This window comes from Sorex araneus, chromosome 10, assembly GCF_027595985.1.
Source record: "Sorex araneus isolate mSorAra2 chromosome 10, mSorAra2.pri, whole genome shotgun sequence".
In the NCBI taxonomy this organism is placed as follows: domain Eukaryota; kingdom Metazoa; phylum Chordata; class Mammalia; order Eulipotyphla; family Soricidae; genus Sorex; species Sorex araneus.
Genome location: NC_073311.1, coordinates 40,901,147 through 40,927,858, shown reverse-complemented (window position 1 = coordinate 40,927,858; position 26,712 = coordinate 40,901,147). Strand labels below are relative to the sequence as shown.

General features: G+C 40.9%; 1 protein-coding gene across 14 annotated transcripts in view; it reads left to right on the top strand.

Annotated features, from left to right (window-relative positions):
- Positions 1–26,712, top strand: part of ANKS1B (ankyrin repeat and sterile alpha motif domain containing 1B) — a 1,196,591-nt gene that overhangs the window by 805,193 nt on the left and 364,686 nt on the right. The gene's annotated exons all lie outside the window — the stretch shown is intronic.

The window sequence follows — 26,712 nt, the reverse complement described above, 5'->3', positions numbered from 1 at the left end:
TTACATCACCACAGTGTCTTGAGCCTCCTCCCTTTATTATGCCTTCTCATCCTCTGGGGACCACAGTTTTTCAGTCAGAGTCTAAGGATTTGTTTCCATTTGTCATTTGTCTTTGTCTGTTCCTTTGCTTAGACTCTCTATATCCCACATATGGTGACACCATCTGGTATTTGTCTTTTCCCTTCTGGCTTATTTCACTTAACATGATTCTCTCCATATTGTTACTAAAGGTAACATTTCATATTTTTTATGGTTGAATAGTATTTCATTGAGTATACCACATCTTTATACACTCATCTCATTAGACACTTGGGTTGTTTCCAAATATGTCTATAAATAATGCATCAAAGAATATTGTTGTGCATATACCTTTTCAAATTAGTATTTTTGTGTTCTTGGGATGAATACCTAGATATACTTTTAAGGTTATGAGAAGTTTCTATACTATTTTCCATGGAGGCTGAACTCGTTTGCATTCCTTTTTCTCCATATTCCCACTCTAGTTTTTTCCAATCTTTTTCTAAGTAGGCCAAACTCACAAGCATGAGGTAATAACAATGGCGAGAGGGATACTGGGAACATTGGTGGAGAACAGGCACTAGTGGAGGGATGGGTAAACAATCACTGTATGACTGAAATGCAAACACAAAAGTTCATAAGTTTGTAACTGTGCCTCACAGTGATTCACTAATAAATTTTTAAAAGAAATATAGAAAATGTTTGAATATAAAAACAAATGATCTACATTGCCTCCTAGTAAATAATCCTAATTTCTCCTTTTTTATTTCTTAAAAAGATAAACCTAGGGGCCAACCATCCAATACAGGGGTTTCAGCACTGTTATTGGCTGACCCCAGTTCAATACCTGGCACCACATAGAGTCCCCCCAAGCACCACCAGGAGTGACTCCTGAGCACAAAGTGGAGAATAAGCCCTGAGCACAGTGTGGTATGGCCCAAAATTAGACAGAAAGAAGGGAAGGAAGGAAGGAAGGAAGGAAGGAAGGAAGGAAGGAAGGAAGGAAGGAAGGAAGGAAGGAAGGAAGGAAGGAAGGAAGGAAGGAAGGAAGGAAGGGAGGGAGGGAGGGAGGGAGGGAGGGAGGGAGGGAGGGAGGGAGGGAGGGAGGAAGGGAGGGAGGAAGGAAGGAAGGAAGGAAGGAAGGAAGGAAGGAAGGAAGGAAGGAAGGAAGGAAGGAAGGAAGGAAGGAAGGGAGGAAGGAAGGGAGGGAGGGAGGGAGGGAGGGAGGGAGGGAGGAGAAAAAAAAAAGAAAAATAAAATCACAAGTAGTTGTTCAGAAAGTGAGCAATTTTGGGGGCTAATCCCATTGCACTTTCTAACTAACCCTAGCACCACTGGCTGACAAGCTCCATGCTTTCCTGTGGAGTACAACAGGGACCACCGGGTGATTATGCAAAGATAACACACTGAGAACATACCCAGGTACATAATACAGGACCCAGGGAAAAATAAATATGTAAGGTCTCTTATTCATAAATTGGAGAGAGGAGGGGTAGTGGATAAGTGCCATAACATTACATAAAAGCTTTCCCCTTTCTTCCTTGGTCTTTCTCTCGACTTGCCATGGTGTTTTTTTTATTTACTATTTAATGTTGAGAAAAGAAAAATGAACAATTCATGTTATCACCATAAATTTGCCTTTTTTTCATACTCCACACTATAAATTTTAAACACCAAAAATCAGAGCATTTAATTTGTGTGCAGAGCCACCAGAGTTGTGAATTTCCATTTTCGAAACGTTTATGCACAGGGCACCTTGAGTTGGCCAAAAAAGACACCGTCACATCAAATTTTGAAAAACTAAAGTTTGACTCCAGCCAGGGGTGCTTCCAGGCTCTGCAGAGAGTTGCAGGGAGATTGCAGAGCCATCCAGGAGCCTGGGGGCCTGCACCCCTGCTGTAAGCACAGGTGCTTCACCAGCTCGCGCCTGATCCCTGCTGAACTCGGGCCCTCCCGCTTGCCTAACCAAGGTATGGTGTCTTGGAGCTGGCACGATCTGGGAAAAATCAAGCCAGTTGTCTGTATTCCAGGGACCTATCACTGTAATTTATGAAAGACCGGGGGCTTTCAAGGATCTGTCAGGACGTGCTCGGTATCAAGGATACATTAGGGTGCTGCTCAGCAGGTCGAAGAGGTGACATAGTACCCCACCCAAGGTGCCATAGAGTGAATGCCCAATGCTAACCCCCCTGAAGTGATGGCCAGACCATTACTGGAGCTAGAAAACACTAGCTAGGGTTTCTGTTTCCGCTAGAGAGGGCAGACCAGCAGGACCAGGGAACTGGAAAGACATGTGAGAACTCATCCTGAGAAACAGTGAGAAGCGCTGGCACATTTAACTTTGTTCCATCCATCTCCACCCACAAACCACAAAACACAGAGAAACAGGAAGAACTGCAGGATCACCACCATGGAGCATTTGTGCCCAAGTACAGGGCCCTTCAGAGTCTGGCACCTATGGGACACCTAATTAAGTGACTTGCCCTATGGCTACAAAAGCTAAGTCAATGGCAGAACTAAGAATAAAAACCACACAGTTGTTGTGTGTGTGTGAGAGAGAGTGTGTTTTTCCACCACGCATGCTGCTTCTTTCAGAATAGATTATTTCTGGCAAAAACAACACGGAACTCAAAGATTTACAGCTCTGTGTTCTTAGCAAGGAACAAAAAAACATTGCGGAAAAGTAGTTCCTAGCAGGAATGCTTTATTTTTAGCAATTTTGCCTTATAATTTATAAAGCAATTTCACAAACATTTAGTGCTGGCATCACTAAAAAAATAGAAGTTATTGTCACCTTCGATTTGCAGATGAAGAGAGGAAGCGATGGGCCTGGAGTCGTGTGGCTCTCAGATAGCCCAGCAGGAGTTTGAATTCTATGTTCTTTCTAGCAGCCTCTAGTGCCCTGGTAGAAGTTGTGAGGAAGTGGGTTGATGGACAGTATAGGCTGGTCAGTGACAGGCAACATGTGATCTCTGTGAGGCACGTCCATGGGCGAGACACTGGTCTAGACACAGTGGGAAGTGGAGAAATCTAATTATTTTGTTATTGTCGCCCAGTTACGAAAGCGACTCTCCCATCCTTCTCTGACCTCAGTCAGGCTCCTACTTATCTCTAAGCTTCTGTTTCTTTGTCTGCAAAATAAGAAACTTTAAAAATTAATTGAACCTCCATGAGATTTATTTATTCATGATGGAGTTGTAGTCATAGAGTGTTCCAGCTCCCATTCCTTCCTTCATCAGTGTCCACTTCCCTCCACAGTGACCCAGTTTCCGTCCCTCGCCTAGCTTGCCACTGTGGCAGACACTTTTCTTTTTTCCTTTTAGTTTCTGTGGTTTGCTGGAACATTACTGAGAGGGCATCAAGCATACCACTTCCTTTCAGCATCCAGTTCTCGTCTAGAGTGATCACTTCCCACTAGCAGTTCATTGTGGTCCCTTCTGAGATGGAACCACCCTTCCCCCACTGTGGCAAGTTTTCTACTCGGGACTCTTGGCTCTCCATGTCTTTGGGTATTATTCTATTTGGTATTATTTGATTTGGGTATTATGCTGTTGTCTGGATATTATTCTTCTACTTTTTTATATCCCCCAAATGAGGGTGATAATTCTATGGCTTGCCCTCTCGAATGACATCTATCTCATAGTTTTGTTCTGAGGAATAATAGTGCAGTGTCTGTCCGCCGTGAGCAGCCAGTGAACATTAATAGTCATCATCGTTATACACCATCATTATTATTCATTTCAGTTGGCTGAGTTCAAGTCACTGTCCTCTCTCTCATCGTTATATAAATTTATCTCCTCATACTGAATGCTCATTTAAAGAAAATGTTTTTTTCCTCAGGACATGAATAACTTATTTTTAAGATAAGATTAACTGATAGGTGCATTCTCCAACCCCCAGATCCTCTAGAACATAACATGTGGGAAAAGGGTACATCTGGTTCCAACTTTATTATTGTTCAGTTGAGAAAATTAAGGTCCAGGGAAGTTAAATGACTTTTCCAAGTTTATACAATTGATTTTTTGTCATTCCAAACTCCTAATCCAGTGCTCATTTCCAGTAAGTATTTCTTCCATAAGAAGAAATACTTCTAAAAGCCTGGCTCCTTTGCAATCATTGATTTTAAATATACCTTTGTTTTTTCATACTGCTCACGAGAAAGAGATGTATTCTTATTTTTGCTCAGTGTAATTGATCCCAATGATCATTATAATCATTATACTATGAATAATCATTTAAATCCATTTGTGTGCTTTGCACACATAAATTGAAAGATATATCAGTATTATTTTCACAGTATGTTCTCTTTTTCTTTGCCGGATAGGAAATATTTTTGAGCCATATGGGATCCTAATTTTCTGAATGCTTTTAGATTATCAGATGTCTCAACTGACAGTGCTGGATGGAAATCAAATCATGAGAATTTGCAAAACTGAAAAAAAAATCAAGAACATTTTGGTGTTATCATGTACCGGAAATTCCATCTTTATCTTTCCTTCAATTAGGAAAAAAAATCAAACATCCTGAATATTAGACTTTCCTGCTCAAACTTTTCAATCTTTTTGCTATAAGCTTTCCTAATTGATTTTTAGATTGTGTTTTCATGAACCTGTGCTCTGCATTTTAAATTTATGATTTCTTCTTTGTAATTTTTATGGAGCAATAGAACAGCGGTAGGGCATTCACCTTTCACACTGCCGACCCGTGTTTGATTCCTCCGCTCCTCTCAGAGACCCCGGCAAGCTACCAAGAATATTGTGCCCGCACGGCAGAGCCTGGCAAGCTACCTGTGTGGTGTATTGAATATGCCAAAAACGGTAACAATAAGTCTCACAATGAGAGACGTTACTGGTGCCCACTCAAAAAAATCGATGAGCAACGGGATGACAGTGACAGTGACAATTTTTATTTTACTCAAAAATGTAGCTAAGATGATAATGGAAATGTGCCTCTTATTTTGAGTGATGTTGGTGGGAGGCATACCTAGATCTGCTCAGGGCTTCAGGTCTTACTCCTGGCTCTGTGCTCAGGGACCATTCCTGGTAGGACTTAAGAGACCATATGTGGTGCCAGGAAGTCATGATCCCTTCCTCCAAGCAGTTTACCATCCACTAAAGAGTGTAGAAGAAATGGGGCTGAACCATTATGCAGGGGGCAAGGCACTTGCTTTGCATGCAGGTTCCATCCTCACAATCCTTTATGGTCCCCTGAGCTGCCAGGAAGATCCGTGAGCACACAGCCTGAGCACTGCTGGATGCTCCCCTCAAAAAAATATATAGGGGATATAAATCCAAATAGAGAGCTAAGAGATTGGATGGCCAGTTTCATCACCCGTTTCAATCTATATAGGTACACCCATCTTTAATAATGCTCTATTTAGTTAATAAAATAGCACAGCAGTTGGGCATTCGCTTTCACGCGGCCGACCCTGACAAATGTTTTATTATTTATATTATCTATGTGCTTGGAGATCACTCCTGGTGGGGCCTGGGAGACCATATGGGGTGCCAGATATAGGTTGGTCATGTGCAGGGCAAATGCCCTGCCCACTACACTATCTCTCCGGCCCCTAAAAATGTCATTTAACTTCATCTCTCTCTCTCTCTCTCTCTCTCTCTCTCTCTCTCTCTCTCTCTCTCTCTCTCTCTCTCCCTCTCCCTCTCCCTCTTTCCCTCTCTCCCTCTCTCCCTCCCTCTCTCTTTCTCTCTCTCTTTCTCTCTCCCTCTCTCCTTCTCTCTGTCTCTGTCTCTCTCTCTCTCTCTCACACACACACACCTAGAGTAAAATTTAATAATATGAAATAGTATTTTCTAACCACATGCAGCAATATACCCTTCTATCTTTTTTACTTTATTCCACTAGAATTCCTATATTTTAGGGCCACACCCAGCATGCTCAGGGGTTACTCCTGGCTCTGCATTCAAGACTCACTCCTGGTGGGCTCAGGGGACCATATGGGATGCCAGGGATTGAACCCTAGTTTGCCATGTACAAGGCAGGCCCCCTCCCCAATGTGGTATCACTCCAGCCCCAGCATTAAAGATTCTTGGTTACAGTTTATGGAGGTGGCTCTGATCAGTGCTGTTGAGAATGCTCAGGATCTGTTGATAGTCTTTGGGAAGTGGTTAAGATCTTCTGACCATTTTAAAGTCAAATTGGTTTTCCAATACCGTGTGAGTTCTTTATCTGTGTTGGATGTTGACTCCTTATCGACTTCCTGACTTGCTAATGTCCTTTTTGTTTTGTTGATGATTTCTCTCTCTGTGCAGGTGCTTTTTGTTTGGTGTTAGTCTTGCTTGCTTATCTTTTATTTTGTTGTCTTCAGTTTTGTTGTCAAATCCCCCAAAAATGTCATGACTAAGACCAAAGTCAAGGAAATTTCTAGGAATTTATGGCTTCAAGGTTTTTTTTTTGTTTGTTTAGATTTGGGGTCACACCTGACAGTTCCCAGGGCTTACTCGTGGCTCTGTGCTCAGGGGTCACTCCTGGCAGGCTTATGGGACCATTTGGTGTGCTGGGGATTAAACCTGGGCTGGCTGCATGGAGGCAAATGCCCTCCCTACTGTACTATCACTCCGACTGGGTCAAGTCTTTAGTCCATTCTGAGTTCAGTTTTGTGTATGGCATATATAGGATATTGGTCCAACTTCATTCTTTTTGCATGTAGTTTCCAGTTTTACAAACACTATTTATTGAAGAGATGGACATTCCACTTGTGTATTCCTGACACATTTGCAGTAAATTGACAACATGTTCACAGCCATATTTCTGGACTCCCTTCTCTCCTGCTGATCTGTGTCTGTTTTTTGTCAGTGCCATACTCTGAGAATTGCAACTCTAACGTGGTTCGCAATCAGGAGTGTGGTGCCTGCAGTTCCTTCTTTCTTAACATTGCTTTTGGCTTTTCAGTAGCAATAGTCAGGTGGGTAGAGTTCTTGCCTTGCACACAGCTGACCTGGGTTGGAAACCCAGCACCCCATCTGATCCCCTCAACCCTACCAGGAGTGATCCCTGCACGTATAGCCAGGAGTAAGCCCCTAGCACCACAGTGGATGTCCCTTGCCCCCCAGCCAAAGGAAAAAAATTGTTTTTCTGTTCAAGATCCTTTGTGATTCTATATAAATTTCAGGATTTTTCCTTCTATTTCTGGAGGCAGAGAGCAATGTCATTGGAATTTTGTCTGGCAAAATTCATTGCAAAATGCATTGCTTTCAGTCAGATGGTCATTTTAACAGTCTTACAATCTAGGAGCACCAAATACATGCTTTATTTGTATTTTTAAAATTTATTTTATCATTGTCTTCTAGTTCCTAGTATTTTCTGTTTTATTCATATACATGTGTGTATATCTATATATTTTTGATCAATCCTGAACAAGACTATATTATATGTTATATGTATTATATATGGCAGGCCTGAGCAATAGCACAGCAGGTAGAGCATTTGCCTTGCATGCAGCCGACCCGGGTTTGATTCCTCCATCCCCCTTGGAGAGCCTGGCAAGCTACCGAGAGTATCCCGCCCTCACAGCAGAGCCTGGCAAGCTACCTGTGGCATATTCAATATGCCAAAAACAGTAACAACAAGTCTCACAATGGAGACATTGCTGGTGCCCGCTTGGGCAAATCGATGAGCAGTGGGATGACAGTGACACCGTGATTATTTAATTTATATATTAAATATTAATTATGTGTATTATGATATAATTTATATTTATAAACCATAATAAAAAACTTACTATGGCTTTGGCAGGCACCAGTTGAATATTTCAGAAGTAAAACCTACCAACTACTCTCTTTAATTCTAAAAATCAGGCGAAATTCATTAATAACTATCACCATAAGAAGTGTCTCCACTTTCTTTTTTATAGCTCTAATTCTAATTGAATGATATGAGGAAGGAAATGCTGGAAATAATTTTCTTGGTTTTGAACTGTCTGTGGGACAGAGTGTATGCCTTACACAAATTTTCTCTTTGGTGTGACCATCGCAAGATGAGTTGAGAATAGATATTAGAAAGAATGAGTTAGAACCAAATTGGAAGGAAGGTATTAATCTATACAATTGTACCTTCATCCTTTGCTTAAAATTGTCAATACATGGCAAAGAGTTAGCAAGTTCTAAAGCACCAAAGGAATTTTATTTTTCATTTAGGACTTAACTCATCTTTAATTTAACCTTAGGTTATCCTCCTGCTTTTCAAACCAATTGTTATTGTGACCATATTGTCACATTTATTTTCAGTGCTATGGCATATCTTGGCCCATGCAGGCTGCCATAACAAACTAATGTAAACTATGTGGCTTATCACTGTATCACTGTCATCCCATTGTTCCTCGATTTACTCTAGTGGGCACCAGTAACGTCTCTATCACACTCAGCCCTGAGATTTTAGCAGCCTCTCCTTACTTGTCTTTCCCAACAATTAGAGGCTCTTTCAGGGTCAGGGGAATGAGACCTATTGTTACTGTTATGTGGCTTATAAACAGTATAAATTTATTTCTCTCTGTGCTGCAAACCAAGAAGCCCAGGATCAAGGTGCCTGCAAATCTGATATATGATGATGGCCTAATTTGTTGAGGACCATTCTTTCTGTGTCCTCATGTGAAGAAAGGGAGAAGGGAGCTTTCTGGGTTCTCAAAAAGACAAGAGTTCCATTCATCAGGGTCCCTTGTTCATGACTAAGTACTTTGCAAAGGTTCCACCTCCAAATACCACCACACTGGAGTTTAGCTTTCCGCATGAATTATAGTGATGAGAGGATGGTGCCCAAATGTTCCATCTGCAGCTAGTACAGTGAGTTTCTAAGCACTAAACATTTAATATTTTTAATGCTGCAAGTATCAAAGTTTTCTTGGAGAGCAAAAATGTTTTTCTTGACAATGTCTTCAATACAAAAACTAAATTCAAAAATATATTTGGAGGGACCAGAGTGATAATACAATAGTCAGGGCATTTGCCTTGCATGCAGCTCACTCAGGTTCAATCCCCAACATCCCATAGGGTCCCCAAAAACTGCCGGGAGTAGTTCCTGAGTACAAAGTCAGGAGTAAGCCCTGAGCATCACAGAGTATGGCCTCAAACAAGCAAAAATAAATTTTAAAGAAGTCAGGAATATCCTGGTCCACTCTTTTAACAGGGTAAGCTCCATCTGCTGCCCAGCAAATGCATTTCATGTTATAAAGGACCTGAACACAAACCTTGACATCTCAGGAGTTTAGGGAAGAGCCACATACAGAGGCCAACCTCAAACACCCCCAAAAGTTCTTATTCTTTCTGCTCTATGAAGATTATAATGTGCTCAAATCTCAAGGATAAAAGTCTTGCCTATAAAAAAATAAATTTTATGTAAAAAATGTGCTTCTTTTAGAACGAGGATGACTATACATTCTCTAGATGCCTGTCATCTATAATTAGAAGCTGAAAGGAAAGCCACTCCCATGTTTAAAACCTGTCAACTCCTGAACATTTTGGTAATTTTACATCTAGTGGAAGTGAACAGATACCAAAATCCATAGGAGAAAGAAAAATCCTGCAAGTAATCATTTTATGAGGTTTCACAATTTTAAGTCAAAGGATAAAGACACAATTGCATAGAATGATACCTCGCTCTGTATTTGATTTTAATTCATTCTTTCTAATATTCCTTCACAAATCATCTTTTTGATAATCACATCAGGTCAGGGGTACGTGATGCCTTCACTGTGACCTTTATTACAGTGCCAGAATCCACATTCTTATTACATGTTTCGCACTGACAGATTTGGGTGCAAAAGATGAAGAGAGCTTTAAATAACTTTCTTTATTCAGAAACCCAGTTCTCTGAGAGTCCATGCTTGCCCGCTATTCAATAAGGATGCTCCCTTTAAGGAGTCAGTTGATAGTGGATCAATAGGTGCCACTGTGTATGTGCAAAAAACTCCACTCATCTTGGGGGACACCACAACTATGGTACTAAATTAGATTTTTTTTATAAAATTTTATTCTAGCTGAAATACCATGCTTATAATGGTATTAACATTTTTGCTGTCAGAGTACAAAGTTACTGCACCTACACCACCACCAAAGTGCCAAAGACCCTCCACCATTGTTCTTCTTATCAAATCTAGTCCTTTGGTTTCTCCCCAACCCAAGTCCTCTCTCCACACTACTTTGGTAACCTCTATCCCATAGATAAAGACCAAGGGTATGTTTTCATTCAGTACTGTTCGTTTCCTTGTTTGAGTAAGTTCATCTGGTCTGAGTCCTTCTCCTCACTCACTTTACTTCATCCATTATAACAAAAAGAAAGAGTTCATCCTTTCATAGTTGCATCATATCCCATTATGTATTTCTATACCAACAACTTCTTTATCCATTCTTATGGACACAGGATGGTACCAGAAAAAAAAAAACTAAAACTTTTCATCACAAGAGTAAATGTTTTTAGAGAAGTTCCCAGCAGGCACATTCTACTATAAGTTCAGTGGCAGCTTCAAGGAAGGCTGAGAAAGTAGGTGCCCAGCCTCAGTACTAGGTTGTCAAAAGGAGAAGGGACACAACTTCCTCCAATGTTTTCCACAACTTGGTGATAAAATAATCATGTCTGTGAGGTGTGAACATTTACATTTTTAATTTTTTTAATTGAACCGCCATGAGATACCCAGTTACAAAACTGTTCGTGGTTGGGTTTCAGTCATGAAATATTCTGATACCCATATCTCCACCAGTATACATTTTCCCCCACCAATGTTCCCAGTTTCCCTCCTGCCATCCACAACTTCCCACCAGCCTACCTCTGTAGGACTCTATAGCAGGCACTTCTCTCTCTCTCTCTCTCTCTCTCTCTCTCTCTCTCTCTCTCTCTCTCTCTCTCCTCTCTCTCTCTCTCTCTCTCTCTCTCTCTCTCTCTCTCTCTCTCTCTCTCTCTCTCTCTCTCTCTCTCTCTCTCTCTCTCTCTCTCTCTCCGTCCCCTCCCACCCTCCACCCCCCGCTTTGGGGCTTTGTGGTTTGCAATACAAGTACTGAGAGGTTATCATGTTTGTTCCTTTACCTATTTTCAGCACACAGTTCTTATACAGAGTGATCATTTCCAACTATAGTTGAAATAGTGGTCCCTTCTCTATCCCAACTGACTTATCCCTGAGACATCGAGGCAAGCTTCCAACTGTGGACCAATCCTTCTGGCTTTGTTTCTACTGCACTTGGGTATTAGTCTCATACTACAAACATTTATATTTTAATGTACATTACTCAGTATCTATAGGTGTATCAAGTTAGACCTCATATCAAAGACCCTTGCAAGTTTTATCTTGACCATCTCTCTCTTCTTTTTCATTCCATGAAAGATTGTCTTTAGTTTGGTGGCTTGATTCTCCAGTGAGAACAGTTCCCATGGCTATTTTTTAAAAAAGTCCTATTTCAGGGCTTCAGAAATAGTAGAGAATGTAGGATGCTTGCTTTGTACATATCTGACCTGGGTTCGATTCCCAACACCTCATATGGTCCCCCAAGCCTGCCAGGAGTGATCCATGTGGGCAGAGCCAGGAGTAAGCTCTGAACACCACTGTGTGTGACACAAAATTTTTTTGAAATCCTATTTCATCACTTTTTATTCAGATTTTTGTTTCCTAGATGTTCTTTGCATTTTGGTCATTTACCTCAACTTCCATTTCACTCCATTGTTTGCTGTTTCATAGAGAATAAACTGTATAAGATTATCAGGACCTCCAAAATTTTGCATTTGTAACCCTGTTTCTTCTCTAAGTTCTAACACTCTGTTCTTTCCAACATGCTCTGCTCTTTTCTTACCCCGGTGCCTTTGCACCTGCCATTCCTTCTCCTTGGGAAATGACTGCCTAATGATTTTACTCATGGTGGGGTTGTTCCTTCTAATCTTTCACATCTTTATTGACATATCATTTTTTCAGATTATTTGTCTTGATCAGTCTTCCTAAAATCGGTCCTTCCTTTATTTTAACAGCACAGCTGTACTAATTTCCTTTAAGAAACATTTTACTAACAAAGTAAGATTAGAAAATTTATTAGCTTTTCTGTACCTTCAATTCTTCCCTTGATAATATGGAAATATTCACGCTAATTTCAGGGGTAGAGAATAAAATAAAGAGGGCTTGGCATATATAAAGTTTTACTAGGTTATAATTATTTAATTATTTTATTGTTTTTCACTCTTCTCCACTAGAATATAAACTAAAAGGTGAGCTTGCCCATCCTGTTCTCACTGTGTCCCAGGATTCAGCCCAATTCCTAGCACATAGTAAATGCTCACAAATGGTTTATTGAGGAAATATGTGTTGAATAAATGAAGAAGTGACAGTACCTACTTTGGTGGAAGCCCTGACTCTGGTCTTGACTCTGCCAGCTCATTTATAACTATTAATGTCCTCTCTCTGCTACTAGATGAAGCAAATACAAATGCATGATCCCAGTCAAACGGGAAGCCTATATGTAAAGAGACTAGCCTACTCCCTCTCTACTACTTTCACCCTTAGTAAGCAACACTGTCTGTCTCTCTCCCTCTCCGCCTTTCTCTTCCTCTTCGCTCCTCTCCTCTCTAGTTTATTTGGCTATTTTTGAACAGCCTGAAGGAATTGAGAATTTCTGAAGTTCTCAGTGTCAGTGGTCTCCCATCATTCTTAAATTTGGAGATGTCAGTTCCCTGAGGGCTCCCATCTCTTTGAGGAGCTAATGAGAGGCCTGGCGGACTAATCTGCTGGTTCCCACAGGACTCAATGATCCATAGTCATCACAGACTCCTTCAGCTGGATAAGCGTGGCCGGAGGACTGCCCGGGACTCTCATCACTGAATTCAGAACCCATTCAGCTAGGAACCCAAGGGCCCTTAATTCATCCCAGACATGCCCTCCCTTCTTGATTCATTCTAGACATCCTCTTTTCTAAATACTTGCCTTTGATCAAGATCTGAAGGACAGTTTCTCAGATGTGCCTCTGACCCTAGTTGACCAGCCAAAGTTTGACAAAGCTCTCCAGTAGATTTGATGCAGGTGAACTCTATGTGGTTCTGTCATTCCCACCTCCCAGAATTGTCCTGGCTCAGAATATGACACTTACTCAGTGCTTTAGCTAGAAAGAATGGGGATCACTTACATAGACGTGTTTGGTTCTAGATTATGTATACTAAGGAGCATTAGAAAAAGAACTAACCACTCAATCTTTCAGTAGTGAATAATTTATCTGAAAGAAAATGCATTGGGAAAACTATGGCCATTAATCTCCGTGATATGTGTGTATTACGGTTAGATGAACAGATGGATGAACAAGTAGATAGAAAACTTAGGTAGGCAAGCTGCTAAGTGAGCTGATAGAAGCAATGTAGGTGAAAGATGCCACTTCCCAAATGAAGTGCATTATCTGGGTGGCTCAGGAAATGTGGGTCACTTGCCTCCTGCCTCTCTCCATAAAGCTGTAGGTTTCTTGGGTGAAATGGGGAGTAAAGGAGACAATGGGCTCAACAGAGGAAGGATGCTCATGTGTGCAACCCATCTCAGTCTCCCTGGGGAAGTGTCTGGGAGTGTTAAGACTGTGGAAGCTGCCACAAGGGGCCAGAGAGATAGTACAGCAGGTATGGTGCTTTGGTTGCATGTGGCTGACTTGCGTTCAATCTCTGACACCCATATGGTCCCCTGAGCACCACCAGGAGTGATTCCTGAGTGTAGTGTCAGGAGTAATGTCTGAGCATTGCCAGGTGTGACCTCAAAAACAAAACCAAAAGCTGCCAAAAAACCCAGCTTGGTAGGGAAGCTTGTGTCCCACCAGCCCACTGGGCAGCTGTCAAGCTACATCTGAAGTCACTTGATCTTCACAGCACAGGAAGCTGATTTGGGGTGAGCCTTGGCTTCTGTCTGGACAGAGGAATTCCACTCTGCAGGCAAAAGCAAAATCAGACTTCCCAGGTCACCTCGGTCCCCTACCCATTGGCTACTCTTGCTTAAAGGAATTATGGGTGAACAGTTGAGTAAATATTTTTATTCAGAAAATGTGAGGGGAGAGAAAGAGAGAACATCCAAGAGAGAACACAGGCTTCTCTAGAGGGGAAAAAGCAGAGTCCCCATGCCTAGTCCCAAAGAGGCAGGTGACCCCAAGAAGCCTATGTGCCCTCCCAGAGCTGAGATAGCCCAAATGGATGTGTATACAACTTGCCTCTGAAAAGTTACCTCTATAGGATTTACCCAAAACCTTACCCAAAATCTTCCACTAGGTGCCTTGTATGTAGTAAGAGTCTATTGCTCAGGTGTTTTCAATGAAAGCAGGGGGAGCTTTCGGTGGTCTTTCCCCAATACTTATCATAGCCTTTTGTTCCTGCTGGAGCTTCTCTCAGGAGGTCCAGTCTTCTCTGGGCATTGGTTTGCACATCTCAGGGGGTTTCAGGCCTTCATGCCCTCGGGCTGGTGCCTGGAGTAACTTCTGTAAATTCAAATAACCAAGGATAGCCTACCTGAGTTGAGGGTGGGGGCAATGTTTAAAAAATGGGTCCGTAGGAGTCACTTCCTGGCAGCTATTGGCCATTTATTGGCCAGAAATATCCCCAGACATTTAGTTCTTTTTCTGTGGCAGGAATCAGGAGACTCAGAATCTTTTTTTTTTTAATTTTATTGAATCACCATGAGATAGTTATAAGCTTTCGTGTTTGGGTTACAATCACACAATGATCAAACACCCATCCCTCCACCAGTGCACATTCCCCACCACCAATATCCCTGGTATACCCCCCCCCTTTCCCACCCTCCCCTGCCTTCATGGCAGACAATATTCCCCATACTCTCTCTCTCCTTTTGGGCATTATGGCTGGCAACACAGACACTGAGAGGTCATCGTGTTTGGTTCATTATCTGCTTTCGGCACACATCTCTCATCTCGACTAATTCCTCCAGCCATCATTTTCTTAGTGATCCCTTCTCTCTTCCATCTGCCTTCTCCTCTCTGCTCATGAAGCAGGCTTCCAGCTCTAGGGCCTTGTATCTACTGTCCTTGTGTGTCAGCCTCATGTTCTATTACTCTGTACTCTACAAATGAGTTCAGTCCTTCTATGTCTGTCCTTCTCTTTCTGGCTCATTGCAGTACTGTTCACAATAGCCAAAATCTGGAAACAACACAAGTGCCCTAGACTGGTTAAAGAAACTTTGGTACATCAAACACAATGGAGACTCAGAATTTTTTTTTTTTGCTTTTTTGGGTCACACCCGGCAATGCACAGGGGTCACTCCTGGCTCTGCACTCAGGAATTACCCCTGGTGGTGCTCAGGGGACCATATGGGATGCTGGGAATCGAACCCGGATTGGCCGCATGCAAGGCAAACACCCTACCCGCTGTGCTATCACTCCAGCCCCTAGACTCAGAATCTTAACTGAAGAGAACATAGATCCCAGATCCATCATCTGTCTCCCCTGTGAACATCCTTAAGTTGTTTCACAGCTGAGAGTCAGTTTTCTTCTCTGTGAACTGAGGAGCCTCCTTATCTCCAAGACTGTTGTGAGGTGTCTGAGTTAGACGGGCCAAGGACAGGGTGCACAGGACCTGTTTAACTGCTGCTAGTTCATCGCCGCCCTTTTCAGTGTTTTTCTTGTGCCTGATCCTGATGCAGGTGAGGCAGAAGCTATGGCGGCGGGGGTGTCTGTGTGACTTTGCGATTCTCAAATTCTTCAATATTTTCAAAAATGCAAATATTGAATAATAAAGATGCTCAAGCTCAGAGTTGGAAAATAGAAAAGTTTACTGGAAAATAGAAGAGAAAAGAAATGGAGTCCCCCCCCAAGTGAGGAGGAACTTAGTATAGGACTAAGTTAACTGTGGCTCTTGTGAGATTTTTATAACCAGGTCTTTGTGTTACAGAGAATGCAGGGAATCTACAGAGTGATCGGGCTGGTTTGTCTTTCTAGTTACCTGCCTTGGGAATTGTTCATTATCTTAGTCTTGTGACTCCTAGTTCTGGGGCAGAAGAATAAGGACCTGGGGAAATCCAGAAGTGTTAAAGAAAGGGCCTGGGGGATGAGGTATGGTCGGTTGATGGGGAGAATGGAACTGCTGGCGAGGGGAAACTGTGGACCCCCCCTTGTTGGGGGAACTGCTTTTCCCCAACGTGCGCAGACACGTTGCACACTGGGCCTGGGCAGACGCAGGGTGAAGGATAACGGGTGCGGTGCGTGGAGAAACCACTCTGGGAGAAGCTGATGGCTGCTCGCTTTATTGCCAACTATACACATATTTTTTAATTTTTTTATTACTGAATCACCGTGAGGTACAGTTATAGACTTACAAACTTTCATGCTTGAGTTTCCGTCATACAATGGTTGAGTACCCATCCCTCCACCAGTGCCCATTTTCCACCACCAATGGTCCCAGCATCTCTCCTACCACCCCACCCCGTCCCCACCACAACCCTGCCTCTGTGGCAGGGCATTCCCTTTTGCTCTCTCTCTCTCTTTCCTTTTGGGTGTTGTGGTTTGCAATAGAGGTATTAAGTGGCCATCATGTTCGGTCTATAGTCTACTTTCAGCCCACATCTCCCATCCTGAGCTTGCCCTCCTAGCACCCTTTACTTGGTGGTTCCTTCTCTATCTGAGCTGCCTTTTCCCCAGCAGGCGAGGCCAGCTTCTAAGCTGTGGAGTAATCCTCCTGGTACTTATCTCTACTATTCTTGGGTGTTAGTCTCCCATTCTGTTACTTTATATTCCACGAATGAATGCAATCTTTCTATGTCTCATGTTAAGTGAAATGAGTCAGACATACACATATTTTGTAGAGGGTCTTGGCTTAAGAGAATGGTCCAGTCACACAAAGCTTAGCATCACTGACCTATCACCTTTCCAGTTCTGCTTTGCCCCAGCCCAGTCCCAGATAAGGTTAGATGCTGCAGTTAGGAATGCAGCTATTCTTGGGGAATAGAACTCAACGCCAGAATCCTGGTACTTGTAAAATGTGCCCAGGTGTTCCCTATTGGGTAGGGACAGGTCTTATCAGCTCTGATGTCTGTCGCCATGCTCCACATCCCCTCTTGTTAAGGGGAAGCTGAGGCTTCCTCTTTCAATCCCAGATGTCAGTTAACTTTGGCTTCTCCCCCCAAGACTCCCTTTGTTTTGGAAGCTCGCTGCCCTGGGTGAGAATTCACTTGCCAGAGGAGAATGTGGGAAGCCCCAGAAGGACCATGTTCCTCTCCCACGAGGAGCAGAGTGTCCAAAGTAGCCTAAATGTTGCTCACTTTTCTCTTGCCCGGCTCTGGGAAATGTTCCACATTTTAGATAGAAGAACAGAACTCCTGTACCAGCCAAGATTGTGTACAGATCACCCAAGGGAACAAAAATTTACTTCGCAGCTTGTGATGGGAAAAAGACACAGCACAGCTGCCGACTGTTTTTTTTTTTTTTTTTTTGCTTCCCTCTCGGCATGTTCCACTAGCTCGCCTGTCACTCTCAGGCTGCAGAGAAGCAGAAACACAAAGTGGGAACTGGGGTGTTCCTCCCAACCCCATTCTCACCCACAGCTCAGACTCGGCTGCCTGGAAAAACCATTTAAAGCCTCTAATACCCGCCCCACACCCTTGGAAGTGGTGCCACCCAGCTAGACACCATGTTTCAAAAGAAAAGGGAAAGTGACTGCTTTGCAGCCGGTTAGGGAACCCGTAGCCTAGCTTCCCCCCTCCCCCCAGGTCCCTGCCAACCCTAATTCCAGGATGCAGTGAATAGAAAGGACTGGAGCAGAGCAGGGAAGAATAGGTCAGACAGCTTTCCATATTCTCTTCCACCCAGAGAAATTCATTGTTGCTTAAATGCTGTGAAATCAAATGTGAAAGACCTCAAATACTTGCTTTCAAATGTGAATTTCGTTGGGCTTCAAATACAAATTCAAATAGATCTTTTTCCTGGATCTTTTTTCTCCCGAGTTCACCCTACAGGAGACAGAGTTAGGTACTAGTTAGGAGAAGGGCTCCTGGCCAGGCTCTGTGGAAGTAGTTATTTTAGTACCCCTCTCTTCAAGGTGTGGGGATTAAAGAAAGAACTCTAATGAAGACATTTAGAACAGTGCCTGACACGGAATTATAAAAACTCAATAAATGTGCAGTTTACTTTGTCAACTTTACCTTACTTTATATCAGTTCTTAAGCAGGATATAGCTTCATGTGAATCCTAGCTTATATTATACACCTATATCAACTGTTATTAGTGTCCATGTTGAAAAAAAAAAGACAACATATTTTTAAGCCTGTTTTTGTATGTATGTAAAAAAAAAGAAAAGAAAAGCAGGACTGGAAAGATAGTACATCGGGTAGGGCACACGGCCGACCCGGGTTCGATTCACAGCATCCCGTATGGTCCCCTGAGCACCGCCAGGGGTAATTCCTGAGTGCAGAGCCAGGAGTAACCCCTGTGCGTCGCTGGGTGTAACCCAAAAAGTTAAAAACAAAAAGGAAAGCAAACAAGATAGCTTTGTTTTCCTGTTCTACTGGTAGACACTGTGGGTTAATATTCTTATAAATAAATAGCTTTTAATCTAATTTTTATAAAGTTGTTCACAATAATTCATTACATTTAATATCCAAACACCAATCCCACCATCCTTGCACCTTCCCACCACCATATTTTGATTGTTTCCACCCCAAATCCCTAACTGTGCCAACCATGCAAAGCAGAATCAAAACAATTAATTTTGTATTGCTTTTTATGAATCACTGTATCACTGTCATCCCGTTGTTCATCAATTTACTGAAGCAGGTGCCAGTAACATCTCTATTTGTCCCAGCCCTGGGATTTTAGCAGCCTCTCCTTACTCATCTTTCCCGAGGATTGGAGGCTCTTTCAGGGTCAGGGGAATGAGACCTGTTATTGTTACTGTATTTAGCATATCGAATACACTACGAGGAGCTTGCCAGGCTCTGCCGTGTGGACGGGATACTATTGGTAGCTTGCCGAGCTCTCCAAGAGGCATAAATATAGACAGAAAGAAAGAAAGAAAGAAAGAAAGAAAGAAAGAAAGAAAGAAAGAAAGAAAGAAAGAAAGAAAGAAAGAAAGAAAGAAAGAAAGAAAGAAAGAAAGAAAGAAAGAAAGAAAGAAAGATAAATAGAGATAGAGATAGAGATATTTCCCTCTATGATAAAGTGTTGCACAAAAGGGGCCACGTGGTCCAGGAATATGTTCACTCATGTATGAACACGCACGCACGCAATGAAAATCATAATATGAAGTAAGTAAAAATTCATTTCATCATTCTTCTTCATCATTCATAGCAATCATTCTGCTTGTTATGAATAATCTGCTAAAAATGGTCCAATAAAGTTTCCTTAGAGGAAAGTATGTGATGTTGCATTTGTATAGCAGAATCACTCATGGGTGAGGCTCATCTGAGCCTGTGGAGAGCAGCTGTGAGCATGGCGGCGATTGAGTTCTGGAGGTTTTCAGCTGTGGGGGCTCTGTTGGGTCCAGGAAGGAAACTCACCAGCCTCTCTCTGAGTTGCCCCCTTTAAGACTTCCAGGGAATCTTAATTATAACTTATGATCTCATCAAATCCTGCTCAATGCCTTAACAAATAAACCTTGGTTACTTAAAGTTTCTCTTTTTATGTTGCTTCAGACCTGATGTTTCAAGGGAGACGTAAACTTGAAAACTGAAAAAGGGTCAGTGGAATATAATCAATCAATTCCTGTTACTGTCACTGTCATCCCGTTGCTCATTGATTTGCTAGAGTGGGCACCAGTTAGAGCAGGCACCAGTAATATCTCCATTGTGAGACTTGTTACTATTTTTGGCATATCCAATATGCCACTCGTAGCTTGCCAGGCTCTGCCGTGGGGGCGAGATACTCTCTGTAGGTTGACAGGCTCTCTGAGAGGGGCGGAGGAATCGAACCCGGGTTGGCTGCATGCAAGGCAAATGCCCTACCCGCTGTGCTATCACTCCAGCCGAATCAATCGATATTGGCTGTTAAATGTTAATCTTATGAAATGGTTCAAAATATAATGTATTCAAGTATATCACCTACCTATAAAAGTTGCTCTCTAATTTTTCTTACCTATATAATTTTTTGAATTAACAATCTCCATAGTCCAAAGCACCTATAATTTTTTTCATAAATTAAAAATATAAAACTTTAATTAAATTATGAACAAGACATTTTATGTCAATATATAGAAGAATTTCAAATAGAGGAGTAGCATTAGAAAGGTTAAAAAAGCTACTACAAAATTCTGTTTTACTATTACTTTATTTATTTGAGAAAATTAGAATTAGAAAAGATATATGTCATTCATTTTCTGATTATTTGTGATAACCTATGTTTCTGTCTGATAAGCTAAATAAATCTTTATTCCAATCAATTTTGAGAGCGTGGAGATCTGGAATCAGTCATAACACATATTTCCTCTGAAACCTTCAGAATATACGTGCATTGGATTTCCTTGTAAATTGGTTGTTCAACTGACTCAGAGCCCTTTTAGGAACTAGGAGATAGCTTTGGTATTCCAAGAAAATTAAATAGTTTGATGTCATTTAATCATTTTCGCTATTAAAAATAAAAGTGGGGCTGGTGCTGGAGAAAAATTATGGGGCTTAAGCCTTTTGTCTTGCACTCATTCTGTTGTTCTCAGTTCAACCTCCAGCACCGCATCTGACTTGCCAAACGTCAGAAATGGCACCTGGACACTGAGCCAGGAGTAAGCTCTGAGCACCACCAGCCCAAACCTCCTACCCACCTCCAAAAAATGGGGGTTGAAATGTAGCTCAATCACAGAGCACTTATTTTTGCATATATGAGGCCCCGGGTTCAACCCCTGGCACTATACAGTCCCCTGAGCAACACTAATAGCAACTCCCAGCATTGAGCTAAAAGCAGAACCAGAGTACAGCTGGCCATGACCCCAAAGTAAAAAACAAAACAAAACTGTAAACTGTATTAAAAATAAACTAGAATGTGTGTTTTAGAATGTGTGAGTTTATAAGATCCTGGTGTCATTCTATTTTACAAATAATCTATTTTAAATGTTAAGGGCCATACAAGTTGTGGAGAGGAATCTAATTTGGTTAATTATAGAACAACAACAACAAAATTCCCACATCAATAGCAGCATCCTCTCAACTTTTCTGTCTTAGACTGAAGGGGGAGAATAGATAGCATCCAACTCAAGCTTACATGAGGGAAAAAACAGTTTTCTATGATGTTAAAGATATTTCCCTTGTGTTTTCTAACATGTAACATGAAGGAAATGTTTCTAAATGAATATGATATAGTAATAAGGTTTTAAAAATAAGAAAACTTTCCAAGATAGAGTTCTAAGGCAGACATGATCAGCACAAATATTTTTGAGATATGATTGTTAGCTATTGTATTTTTAATGGATCATTAAGTCCAAAACACTAAATTTTCTTCCATTTGATCATCTTATTTGTTTACTGCAGCTGAAAAAAAACCTAATACATAAGATTATATTTCTTCATTGTCAGAGAAAATTGAATGTTCAGATCTTAGTGCATAAAATACTAGACAATTTTCTCCAGTCCATGATTTAAGAAAGCAATAAAGACCCCCGGGATAAAGACCCCCTGAATTAAACATTTGTCCATAAAAGAACAGATGTTCTTAATACACTGCCTTGGGCCTTTGGGTATTCTAGTAAACTATTAAGATTTTTCACAGATTACTAATCCTTAAAAACCTTACTCAGTATGCCTAGTAATATGCTATGAAAATAGTCATTTATCAATTGAACTTGGCATTTTGGCAACATAGATTTCTACTCCTATAACAAAGAAGCACTAATGAAATGAAAACCAGCTACTAATTGTTTTAATGACCAAAAACAAAAAATTTTCCAAAAATTCGAAATTCCATGTTCAAATACATTGACAGAGAAACATTTTATTTTATATTTTCTTTTTTGGGGGGGGGGTGGGGAGAAAGGGACATAGCCGGTAGAGCTCAAGATTTATTCCTGGATCTGTGCTTAGGAATTACTGCTGTTTGTGTTTGGGGTCGAATAAGAGGTCGGTTAAGTGCCTTAACCCTTAAACTCTCTCTCCTACCCAACTAAAAGACTCACTAATTATATCCTGAGAAAGTTCATCAGCAATCTGATTTCCCATATTGAGTCCCTGTTGTGTCCCCATTTGAGCCTTAGTTATAAAATTCAATGACAGCTTAAATGTCTCCAACTAGAGAGAAGCTGGACATCTAAGTGCCAGGCATTTGTAGCCTTGTTTTGTCCTATTGCTCATGAAACCTTGAAAGCCAGAACTCAGTATATGGCAAAGATACAGAAATTGAAAGGTCATTATTAACATGTAGCTAAGGGATTGTACGGACTTAGTGGGGCTTGAAGATGAAGGTGGTGCGTCAAGTCATGGATGGGAGATGAGGAAGTTGAGGCAGTACGTGTCCTGAAAGGTGAGGAGGGTGGGAGTTTAGTGTAGGAGGTAGTTTCACAAAAGAAAGACATAATGGGACTCTGCTCTAGAAACCATTCATCTGGCAGTCATGTGAAATGCACAGTGGAGAGAGGAAGTTTCCATTTATGTTGAGCTTTTATTGAAAATGAAAGGAGTTAAGTTGAGATTTCTGAACAGTTAGTGACAGTAAGTGATAATGTGAGAGTAAATTTTAGCTCCCTGGGAGGAATGGAACTCTTATTGTTCTTGATGGTGCCACTGTTCCCCAAGTGCAAACAAAAGGGATCATTGTCAGACTTGGTTTTCCTCAGAAAAGCTGTAAAGATATATGATACTCCAAAAATAGGTATTCTATCATTTATGTTCTTTAATGAGAAATCTTCTAGACTCTTGGTAGATATTCATTTGCAAATATATATACATATATATATATATACATGTAAGGTATATATATACTTCTCCATAATAATTTTATTTTTATTGTTGGAGGGTCTTCCCCAGAGTGGACCATGCCTGGCTTTGCACTCCAGGTTAAAGGGAGGTTCAGGAATGGCAATTTAGGACTCAGGCACAGCATGCACTCTGCTCCTTTGAGCTAACATTGTATCCCTCTAATTCTTTTTTTTTTCCACATTAAGAGCTTTAATATTGACATAGATGGTATTTGTGAGTGTCACTCTTATGTTTATGCTGCACGTTGTGAAATACTAAAATGCACTTTCAAATTATATAATCCATATTTATATTTAACTATATGCATCAAAAGTTGAACATGACTAACATCAGAGCTAAAATCATTTTCAAATTGAATGAATTTTCATTAGATGACTCCATTTATGAACGGTTGGAGTAAGGAACATTAGGCCTAGACAAAATGTCTATCTTAGCCAAGTTTACCCAATAAAGATCCAAATCTAGGTCTTGAGACTTCAATCCCAGGACTATTTTTGAAAAACAACTAGTTTGATCATAGATCATGATATTTTTGGTGTGTCTATAATATTACAATGAGAGAGAAAATAGAAGATTCTAGCAGCTTGCCTCATTGGTGACAGTGAATCTTTATCTTTACATTTCCATAATTAGTACCATTTCCCCTTGGGTACATTCTCACCATTTGCACTGTGCTTCCCGTAATTTTCACTCCTTTTTCAAAAATGACTGGTAATTATCCTGTATGTGTGGAAATTTGACCCAAAGGGAAAATGTCTAACTTCCCGACCATTCTTCAAAAGGTTTCCTCTCCTACTGAAGATAAAGAAGATATTATTTGGTGGCTCAGAACTCAAACAGTGGTCTTTCTTTTTTTTATTTATTATTTTTTTTATTGAATCACCATGTGGAAAGTTAGAGTTTTCAGTCTAACTCTCCATTATACAATGTTCAACACCCATCCCATCACCAGTGAACATTTTCTACCACCAGGAGCCCTCGTATACCTCCCCCGGACCCCCCACCCCCACCCCCACCCCCGCCTGTGTAGCTAATAGTTTTCACTTTACCTTGATTACCTTCAATATTTCAACAAAAAACTCACTATTATTGTTTGGAGTTTCCCCCCAAAGTCAGACCTGCTAAAAAGGAACCATTTCACATTGCTGACAATTAAGAGATATGAGGTCGCATGGCCGCAGCAGTGGCTGCACGGTTTTGAATTTCTGTATAAAGTCCAGGGAAAATTCTGCCTGAAATTGCATCCCTGCAATCTTTTACTTCCCTTTTGTGGAGCTCATAAGATGGAAAACCCGAGAGGGAGAAACCCTCCCCCCCCCCCCGACGCCGCATGGGGCAGTAGCTCAGTTCACAGTCTAGAGGAATTTCTGCGAGCTGCTGGTGTCCAAAGTAGTTTAGTTGGCCTCTGGGATCATGCTCGTGCAGCAGCGGAAAACTCAAACAGTGATCTCTAGAGATTTAATTTTTCAAATAATTTCATTACTCTCCACTGAAATCAAGTTTTCAGGGTAGATAGCTAATTAAGACTATAGGATCCTGGTATGTTGTGTTTGTCCAAAGGTTCTATATTTTTGTGTGAGCTGAAGTTGTGGGCAGATAATTTACCCCATAGAAAAATTGTCACTGTTCTAATACTTAACTGGTCAAAGGCTTTGCAGGTTGGGTTTTTTTGAAAAATAAGTTGAGTCAGTCCTTTTGGAAAAAATCCATGTAAGAGCAGAATGATATCAGTATCTTGCTCATGACTTGTAAGTCCATTTCTGAAAATAATAACACTTTCAGAAAACAAAATCATTTATATTCTTATCCATGCTCTATTGTGTGCACTGAGTAATTTCTTGAGAGCAATGTTTCCTATGGCACATTGCCAAGACTGGCTTTATTTGTTTTTCATTAGACTTTTCATTATCATGCTGCTGTATGCCTAGATCATTCTGCCTCCTTCGAGACAAGGTAGCTTAAGCATGAGAATGATACTGTAAGTAGGTGGAATGTTTTTGTCCAGTAAATGCCCATTTTTAATCCGTAGCTATGGTAGAGTTCTAATAACTTTAATCTTTCTAAGAACAATCAATTATCCATTTAGAGCATAGTCTGATATTAAATTGTTTACATCCATCTAATCTGTCCCCATCCAGGGAAAGACATTAGTCTCTCTTTGCACTATATTAGCTTGGCCTCTCTCCTTTGTTATCTCAAGAATAAGGATCCTGATTTACCCCTGTTGCCTACGCCTGGAATCCATCTATATTCTGCATCTCTGTATCTTTCCATATATTCAGTCACTAAGTAAAACTTTTAAATCCAAATCCTTTCTCCTGTGAACACTATGTTGGTCCAAGCCCAGTTCATCTCTGAACAATTGCAGTGGTCTCCGTGTGATCTCAATGTCTCATCTCATGCCCAGGATTATTCTTTCCAGTTCATTCTCTTTTTTAAAAAAAAATACATCAGAAGGAGAAAGATATTCAGATGAGATGATCTTATGTGTGATATCGCAAAAAACAAAGCTGGGAAACAGAGCCAAATGAAAACAAATCCTTGGCTTCTTACCACAGAACTGAGGTTGGCAAAAAGGGGTTGGGGCATGAACAAATGAAGGAAGTCTAATGGGATGGTGATGAGAATATTGGCTCTTGAGTGATGTGTAGTATATTTTGAATATATATATATTCAATACACATATATTTTGAAGAGGCATGGAATACATTTTGAAGAGGCATTTTAGATGTGCCTAAAATAAATATAGTCTTGTAAGCCAGAATTGCCTCAACTTTTCAGAATGCCCATCAAAACCCATTGCTTTCTATAAGTATACCATAATTTCTATTTACAAGTGTTTTTGTGTTATACATTGAGAGGACAGATGTGATCAGAGAAGTAGTGATATGACTTGAACTTCTCTACAAGATCCTTATTTTATTTATTTTGGGGCCACACTTGGTAGTACTCAAGGGTTACTCTTGGCTCTGTACACAGGGATCACAGAATTCTTGATGGTGCTCACTGGACTGTATGTGGTGCTGGGAACGGAATTGTGGTAAGCCACATGCAGGGCAAGTAAGCCAAATTGACCTTTCCAAATTTAGATCTCAACATGCAACTCCTTTTCTTAAAATCTGTCCATGCCTTCCCGTTAGGCTCAGAATAAAGTCTGCATTCCTCAGTGTAACATACAATGTCTGTGCAATCTGGGTTTGCTTTTCCTGACTTACTTTAGTTCCTCTCCCAATTGACCCCAGAACTTAATGCTTCAAAGTACAATATTTCCTCTCCTACCCTCATGACACTGCTTGTAATTTTTCCTTTATCTTTCTCCTTTGAGAGATATATCATAACCTTTCTGCAGATGTCTGATTAGACAGCATCTCCTCTGAAAATATATTCCAGATTCTGTCAGGATTCTAAAGAATGTCTCAACATAGCAGATTCCACAGTATTTAAACTCCCTTAGAATAATCTGTTTCATCATTGGACTGAGAGGAATAAAAACCACTGCGGGCAGGAACCTAACTCAATCCTTGTTCTGTCTCCATGACTTGGTCAGTTTTCTGACCTTCAATATTTTAAAATTAATTTTGAATTCTTCCTTCTTAGCTGCTTAACAGAATACTTTCATTTTCCTATGTGTCATCTCGAAGTCTCTTGTTTGGAGGAGCACAGGAACAAACGTATTCGCTCATATAGCTTGGAATGCAAGTCACTGATAATCTTAAATAAATCTCTTCCCAGGAGCATTTGCTTTTTAATAGGAACAGAGAGTTAAGTCACAAAAATGAATCCCCAATGCAGATAATCCAGACATCAATAGTCAACCCAGAGAGTCTTTAAGCAGGGAGAAAAACTTCTCC